Genomic DNA, 8,464 nt, shown 5'->3' on the forward strand with positions numbered 1-8,464 from the left:
GCCATGGAGGCGCACTGGAGGTCTCGAACTAAGGGCCTGCACAACCCGTCCTGGCTGGATGGTGATTTTACCCCGGCATGTGCGGGGCGCAGGCACAGGAAGCACTGGGCTGTGCAGACACATGGGAGACACAGTGCGCAGAGCCGACGCAGGATATCCTGGCCCGAGGAGACGCACTGGCTGTCTGGAGAGCAGGGCTGGCACCATTCGCCCTGGCTGGATCCTCAGCCTAGCCCGGCAGATGCGGGGAGCTGGGATGTAGCGCACCGGGCTAAGAACGCGTACTGGAGACACCGTGTGCTTGACCGCATAACATGGTGCCTGACCAGTACGACACCGCCACGGTAAGCACGGGGAGTTGACTCAGGTCTCCAACCTGACTCCGCCACACTCCCCGTGTGCCCCTAAAACATTTTTTAGGGGGGCTGCCTCTTGGGCTTCCTTGCCAGCCGTGTTTGTGTCGCCAACTCCATTCTCCGGTACCCCTCCTTGCACTGTTCTAGAGAATCCCAGGCGGGCTCCGGCACTCTCCCTGGGTCGACCGACCACCTCTCGATCTCCTCCCAGGTTGTCTCATACTCCAGATAGAGCTGCTCACCTGTCCAGGAGTCCCTTTCACCACGCTGCTTGGTCCTATGGTGGTGGGTAGTTCTGTAACGATTGTCTTCCTCTTCTGAGGAGGAATAGGATGGATCGGACCAATGCGCAGCGTGGTAAGTGTTCATGTTATTGGGTATAGTTCCCAATCAGAGGCAGCTGTTTATCGTTTTCTCTGATTGAGAACCATACTTAGGCAGCCTGTTTTCCCACTATGATTTGTGGGTAGTTATTTTCTGTTTAGTGTTTTTGTTGCACCTTTCAGAACTGTTTCGTTTTAGTCGTGTTTTCTCCTTTGTTATTTTTGTGTCCGGTTTAATAAATATAACATGAACACTTACCACACTGCGCATTGGTCCGATCCATCCTATTCCTCCTCAGAAGAGGAAGACAATCGTTACAACAACAAACAAAAAAACGTGCACCCAGGGGGCCCAGGACCGAGTCTGGAAAACCCTGCCTTAGATGACAATGTTAATGGTCTTGTCTAATGATTAAAAGTTCATGAAAAGTGCTGCTCACTGGGGGTCATATATGTGGTTATACTGGTAGTTTTACAGATGTATAATCATTGGTCTGTGCTGCGTCTACCTCGTGTTGCCTCAGAAGGTTGTCAGACTGTTTACTGCATCCTATCACAGGTTTCAATTGGCAAGCAGCCTGCTCAATGCAGCAGCCAGTGTTCATGGATTATGGGTATTCTGCAGTTTGGTTGGAGAGACACTGTAGGCCAAAAAATATTGATGAGGTAATTCAAGGCATTTACCACTGACCTTCAGTCCCTTGTTCTCACACACACACACACACACACACACACACACACACACACACACACACACACACACACACACACACACACACACACACACACATTACAATCGTCAATCACTTCCTCTGTCATGAACATAGCATTCTGTCATATTTGCTGTCTCATGCACTCAGCCTTTATTTCACACTTCTGGAGGAGTCATACCACTGCCCCTCCTTCTTTGTCGATCTCTCTCACAACCACACATAGACACACCTACAGGATAAAGCTTTAGAGTCTCAGTCTCATTGCTGAGAACAGAAATGGAAAACTGTCTAACATCAACTGCAACAGAAAACTGGGTCAAATTCTCTATCAAATAAGAAAATCTACTTGCGTGAAATGTTCTTCAAGGAAAGGCCTCCTATTACTGTGTTTGCTTTTAATCATATAATTGTTCCAAATATTGACAAACGCTAAATAAAATGAAATGTCAAAGAGACACACAGAGCATTCTTACTCATCAGATGCCATTGAAGAAGCTATGATAAGTGAACATTCCAGACATTTCTGACCGAATACCAGCATGTCTGTGTTATCAGAGCGATTGTGAGAGTTGGACAGGTTGAGTTAATTCTGGTTCTTCACCAAGGAGTCCAACAATCGGGTGAATCCAGTTCTCCCTCCTGTAGGGAAGCCATGTGATAAGAAATTGAGCTTCTGTAATTAGGCCTCTTATGTGGGCCACTTCTGTAGACTCATCAATAAAACAACATGTTAGTGTTGCTATACCGCTCCAGCTGGAGCAGAAACAGACCATATCATCTGTGCCATGATCCTCTACCTAAACAAACCAAAACAACAGTGAAAGTGAATGCACAGTGCCCGTCTTTAATCTACTCAAACATTAGTGTCATGAGTATACGTGCATTATGTATTATATTGAGCTGGTGTCCAATATTCTTTTGTATCAGCTTGTGTTCCTTATATGTTCACATTTGTTCACCCTGAGCTGTTTAAATGCCATATTATTTCCTTTCTCTGTGTTTTATTTCTGTAATCTTCACGGTCAGGCTCCAAGATGGCTATCTCTATATATCAGGGAGGTATGACTAAGCTGTGTGAGTCTGCTGATGACTGATGACTTCACCTCTAAAGCCACTCCAGGCCATAGTTTATAACAATGATGTAAAATACTGTAACAAAGATATTCACAGGAGATGGAGTCACACCGGATGAAGGTCTTTTGCAACCACCAACACATGTCCAACAAGCTGAGTGGTTACCAGGCAACATTACAAAGCAGAACAACTGCCATCCTCCCACTTTTCTATTCACATTCCTTGAGTGCAGCTATGGATTAAACAAACCTTTTACTTGTAAATACATCTCTCATTTTCAATGAAAGTTTGACACCCTAGTCCTGCCTATGCCAGAGTTTGTCGGACGGAAGGAGATGCCACATGCCGGTCCCATTTAAAACAAAGGCTCAAGTCTAGCCATGCCAATGGTGCTGACACCCCACTCTCTCACACCTGTTCTAATGAGGATTACCCCCTTATGCTGCTATGCCAGGATAATGCCCCTCTTCAGCCTCCTACCATGACTCTGCACATTACCATTCAGGCAAAGGGTCATATCACAGGGCAGGGTCGTATTCAAGGTCATAAGACCCATATGAGTAATTGTTTATGTTTGCCCTGCCTTGAGTCATGATTACATATTCCACGTAGATTACAACTGTGTTCCCTTCAAAGGAACTGCACACAAACCTCTATAGTACTACTCATTATGCCCATATCTACAGTTGAAGTTGGAAGTTTACATACACTTAGGTTGTAGTCATTAAAACTAGTTTTTCAACCACTCCACAAATGTATTGTTAACAAACTATAGTTTTGGCAAGTCGGTTAGGACATCTACTTTGTGCATGACACAAGTCATTTTTCCAACAATTGTTTACACACAGATTATTTCACTTATAATTCACTGTATCACAATTCCAGTGGGTGAGAATTTTACATGCACGAAGTTGGAAAATTCCAGGAAATTATGTCATGGCTTTAGAAGCTTCTGATAGGCTAATTGACCTAATTTGAGTCAATTGAAGGTGTACCTGTGGATGTATTTCAAGCCCTACCTTCAAATTCAGTGCCTCTTTGATTGACATCATTTGAAAATCAAAAGAAATCAGCCAAGACCTGTTGTAGACCTCCACAAGTCTGGTTCATCCTTGGGAGCAATTTCCAAATGCCAGAAGGTATCATGTTTATCTGTACAAACAATGGTATGCAAGTATAAACACCATGGGACCACGCAGCTGTCATACCGCTCAGGAAGGAGACGCGTTCTGTCTCCTAGAGATGAACGTACTTTGGTGCGAAAAGTGCAAATCAATCCCAGGACAGCAAAGGACCTTGTGAAGATCCTGGAGGAAACCGGTACAAAAGTATCTATATCCACAGTAAAATTAGTCCTATATCGACATAACCTGAAAGGCCGCTCAGCAAGGAAGAAGTCACTGCTCCAAAACCGACATAAAGTTTGCAACTGCACATGAGGACAAAGATCGTACTTTTTAGAGAAATGTCCTCTGGTCTAATGAAACAAAACTAAAACTATTTGGCCGTAATGACCATCGTTATGTTTGGTGGAAAAAGGGTAAGGCTTGCAAGCCAAAGACACATCATCCCAACCGTGAAGCATGGGGGTGGCAGCATCATGTTGTGGGGGTGCTTTGCTGCAGGAGGGACTGGTACAATTCACAAAATAGATGGCATCATGAGGAATAAAAAAGAGGTGGATATATTGAAGCAACATCTCAACACATCTGTCAGGAAGTTAAAGCTTGGTCACAAATGGGTCTTCCAAATGGACAATGACCCTAAGCATACTTCCAAAGTTGTGGCAAAATGGCTTAAGGATAAAGTCAAGGTATTAGAGTGGCCATCACAAAGCCCTGACATCAATCCTATAGAAAATGTGTGGACAGAACTGAAAAAGCATGTGCGAGCAAGGAGGCCTGCAAACCTGACTCGGTTACACCAGCTCTTTCAGGAGGAATGGGCCAGAATTCACCCAACTCATTGTGGGAAGCTTGTGGAAGGCTACCTGTAACTTTTGACCCAAGTGAAACAATTTAAAGGCAATGCTACCAAATACTAATTGAGTGTATGTAAACTTCTGACCCACTGGGAATGTGAAGAAAGAAATAAAAGCTGAAATAAATCATTCTCTCTACTATTATTCTGACATTTCAGATTCTTAAAATAAAGTGGCGATCCTAACTGACCTTAGACAGGGAATTTTTACTCGGATTAAATGTCAGGAATTGTGAAAAACTGAGTTTAAATGTATTTGTCTAAGGTGTATGTAAACCTCCGACTTCAACTGTATAATTCACATCGCTTCCTATCTCACTCATCAGCATATCTGGTATTTATGTGTTAGCGGTTATAATGTTACCTTGTTAGCATAGCAGCTATTTATGGTAATGATTATATCGTTACCTCATCAGCATAGTGTCACATCCTACCTCCTACTATTAGCTCGTGTGTGGAATGTCATTAACCTATTAACTTAAGTCTATGAGTGTGGCACACCAAGACAATTCCACCTCTCTTGTTGATGAACCTATGGGTTCACTCGTGCATTAAGCACTCTCCCTTCTTTCAACCAATGGGCATGAATCTGGAGGTGTATTTACTGTATATGTCAACTGAAACCTTTGTGCCTCCCACTTGTTGTTTTGTAGCAACGACCTTCCAACTCCCCACCACCACCAGCATAATAACCACCTGCCCAACTGGACAGTCTGTCATCAGCATCTGAGGAGAATTCCTCATAGACGAGGACTATTCCATTTTTTATTTTATGTTACCTTTATTTAACTAGGCAAGTCAGTTAAGAACAAATTTGTATTTTCAATGACGGCCTAGGAACAGTGGGTTAACTGCCTGTTCAGGTACAGAACTACAGATTTGTAACTTGTCAGCTCGGGGATTTGAACTTGCAACCTTCCGGTTACTAGCCCAACACTCTAACCACTAGGCTACCCTGCCGCCCCTGCCATATTTTTTTTCTGTCTATTCTGTCATTCAGTTAAGCCTATACTGGATTGAACTGAATTATGGGCCATCCTCCCCTCACCAGCCTCCTGTCGTTCTGTCGATCCTGTGTGACTGAAACTGTCAAGGGCCGCCACACTTGAGATCACTGGCAGATGCTGGCTGGCTTTTTCTGGCTCCCTATCTTCTCCACTTTCAGCACAAGGCCCCATTCCTCAGATAGCAGATTTTTTGGAAGACTCATGTAGTGAACTTACACATACATGCCTGAGCCCTGGCATGGACCTCGATCTGCCAATTATTCCCTCTCAGCTCCAGACAGGAAAGAGAGTGATGTTTTTCAGCCATTGTGTGCCAAATGACCCGTATGACAGGCCAGCACCACATTACTATTGCAGTTTGCGTTACAAGATGGTAGTTTATGTATGTGTTTTAGCACCTCTAGTTGTTTGATGCATCGGATGGGGCCACAGTGTCTCCTGACCCCTCCTGTCTCAGCCTCCAGAATTTATGCTGCAGTAGTTTATGTGTCAGGGGCTAGGGTCAGTCTGTTATATCTGGAGTACTTCTACTGTCTTATCCGGTGTCCTGTGTGAATTTAAGTATGCTCTCTCTAATTCTCTCTTTCTTTCTCTCTCTCGGAGGACCATGCCTCAGGACTACCTGGCATGATGACTCCTTGCTGTCCCCAGTCCACCTGGCCGTGCTGCTGCTCCAGTTTCAAATTTTCTGCCTGCGGCTATGGAATCCTGACCTGTTCACCGGACGTGCTACCTGTCCCAGACCTATTATATGATCATGCTGGTCATTTATGAACATTTGAACATCTTGGCCATGTCCTGTTATAATCTCCACCCGGCACAGCCAGAAGAGGACTGGCCACCCCTCATAGCCTGGTTCCTCTCTAGATTTCTTCCTAGGTTTCGGCCTTTCTAGGGAGATTTTCCTAGCCAACGTGCTTCAACACCTGCATTGCTTGCTGTTTGGGGGTTTAGGCTGGGTTTCTGTACAGCACTTTGAGATATCAGCTGATGTACGAAGGGCTATATAAATACATTTGATTTGTCTGTAATGAATACGTTTCTTCATCACTCTTGATGGTTGTGCACAATCTTGCTGAGAAGGTTTTTTTTTTGGGGGGGGGGGGGGGGTCACACAAAGAGATGACTGGAAGCAGCACTGTCAACCTTTTTGAAGCCGAGGACTGTAGTAACTTAACAGGAAGTAATGGGCAGGGTGATTTAAGATATTGTAGCATGGGCTATGTTAAACAGAAGAGGTTTTTACAAGCCTTGTCGTACCAGTTACCGCAAGATACTATTTCAGTCTGACCATTTTCAAAGCTATCGGGTGTCTCCTCTGTATATTTGTATGTGAATGTACAGTTGGAGTACTCCCCTCCCTCTCATCTCTCTCACACACAGGTACGCAAATACGCACACTTATATCCACCGTTATGAGCTTGCAAAGCTATAGGAAAGGGTTTTCTGCAAAGTCACAGTAGGATTTCCGTCCAGCTTCCACCAAGTGCACAGCTGAAATTCCTAGAAGAGAGGAGCAATCATGGTTATTTGGGAGATGATTGATATCCTAGAGCAAATGCCCCCCTAACATGGCCATGCTATGTTACTCTGAGGGAAAGCAATACAGTACTGGACATGTAATCTAAAATCAAATTTTAGTCAAACAAATAATGTAAAAGTGATTTCCTTCTGCTCTCTATCTCTTTCTCTCTCGCTCCAGTGCGTGTTGGGTGCTGTTTATATTTTGTCAGCCAAGGAACTGACCATAACTAGAGATACTGTATGTCCACATGTTGCAGTAATTCAAGAGCTGGCCAAGAGGGAATTGTCACCCTAATCACATTGCAAATCCATTGTAAGGATTAAACTATTTGACAAAATAGATAGGAATTTCGTAAGAATCTCTTAAGGAGAGTTTCTTTACATTGAATATATTGTGTCTAATTTAGTAGATATATCACATAGACCACATTTAATCCATAACATCTATTTTGTAAGGTAGGAATCTGTATCACCTTGAGATGTTTTTTCATGCATGTTCTTGTATAGCTTCCCACGCTTCAACACACCTTAGAAAATGAACCTGTGCATGCCAAAATGGAGACTGCATGCCAAAATGGAGACTGCATGCCAAAATGAACCTGTGCATGCCAAAATGGAGACTGCATGCCAAAATGAACCTGTGCATGCCAAAATGGAGACCGCAGAGCACAAAATTAAAATATTGCAGAACCAGCCCTTTTAATTGAACGGTTTAATTGAGCTTGGGAAATGCATTCTACAAATTAAATATTATTATTATTAATTAGGATATCACTATATACAAAGCACAGAGCACCCACATAATAATCCACAAACAATGCAGTCAAAAATGCTTATTACCTAAGGCATGTGTCTCAAAGTTTTTGAGTGTTTTGAGGTGTTCATTTGATTGGTGTATGTGTAGGAAGAGCTGCTGTCCAGTCAAGGATTAAAGAGTAAATTAAAGTGATGTAACAGTGCTCCATAAAAATGTAACTTTGTCTCATGCAACTGTAATGTTAGGTCATCCAATGACTCTCTAACATTCCAACGTGTGATCCTGAAACTATGGTTCTGACTGGAGATGCTGTCCCTGAAACGGTGGTTCTGACTAGAGGGAGTATGGAACACACTCTTTTCACGCCACTTTGATACAAAGTGATTTTCGTAGCAGGTTAGGTGAACATTTTCCCGAACCCTAACTCTTTTCATAACCTTAACCTCAGTCTCCTAACCTGCTGTGTACATTTTTTACCTGCTACGAACTAGTCACATCGATATCGAAGTGGCATGAAAACCATGTTTCCAGAGGGGTGAGTACAGCTACATCCAGAAGTTACTTTCTCGTAGCAGGTTAGGAGAATTTAAGCAGCAAGTTATGATAATTAACGTGGCAGGTTATGAGACATAGGTTAAGGTAAGGAAAATGGTTAGGGTTAATTAAAATTCTCTGTCACTTCCGGTCGTAGCTGTACTCCCTCTATTCACAACCCTGAACTATTTTGGCC

This window comes from Oncorhynchus kisutch, linkage group LG4 (genome assembly GCF_002021735.2).
Source record: "Oncorhynchus kisutch isolate 150728-3 linkage group LG4, Okis_V2, whole genome shotgun sequence".
NCBI classification, from domain to species: domain Eukaryota; kingdom Metazoa; phylum Chordata; class Actinopteri; order Salmoniformes; family Salmonidae; genus Oncorhynchus; species Oncorhynchus kisutch.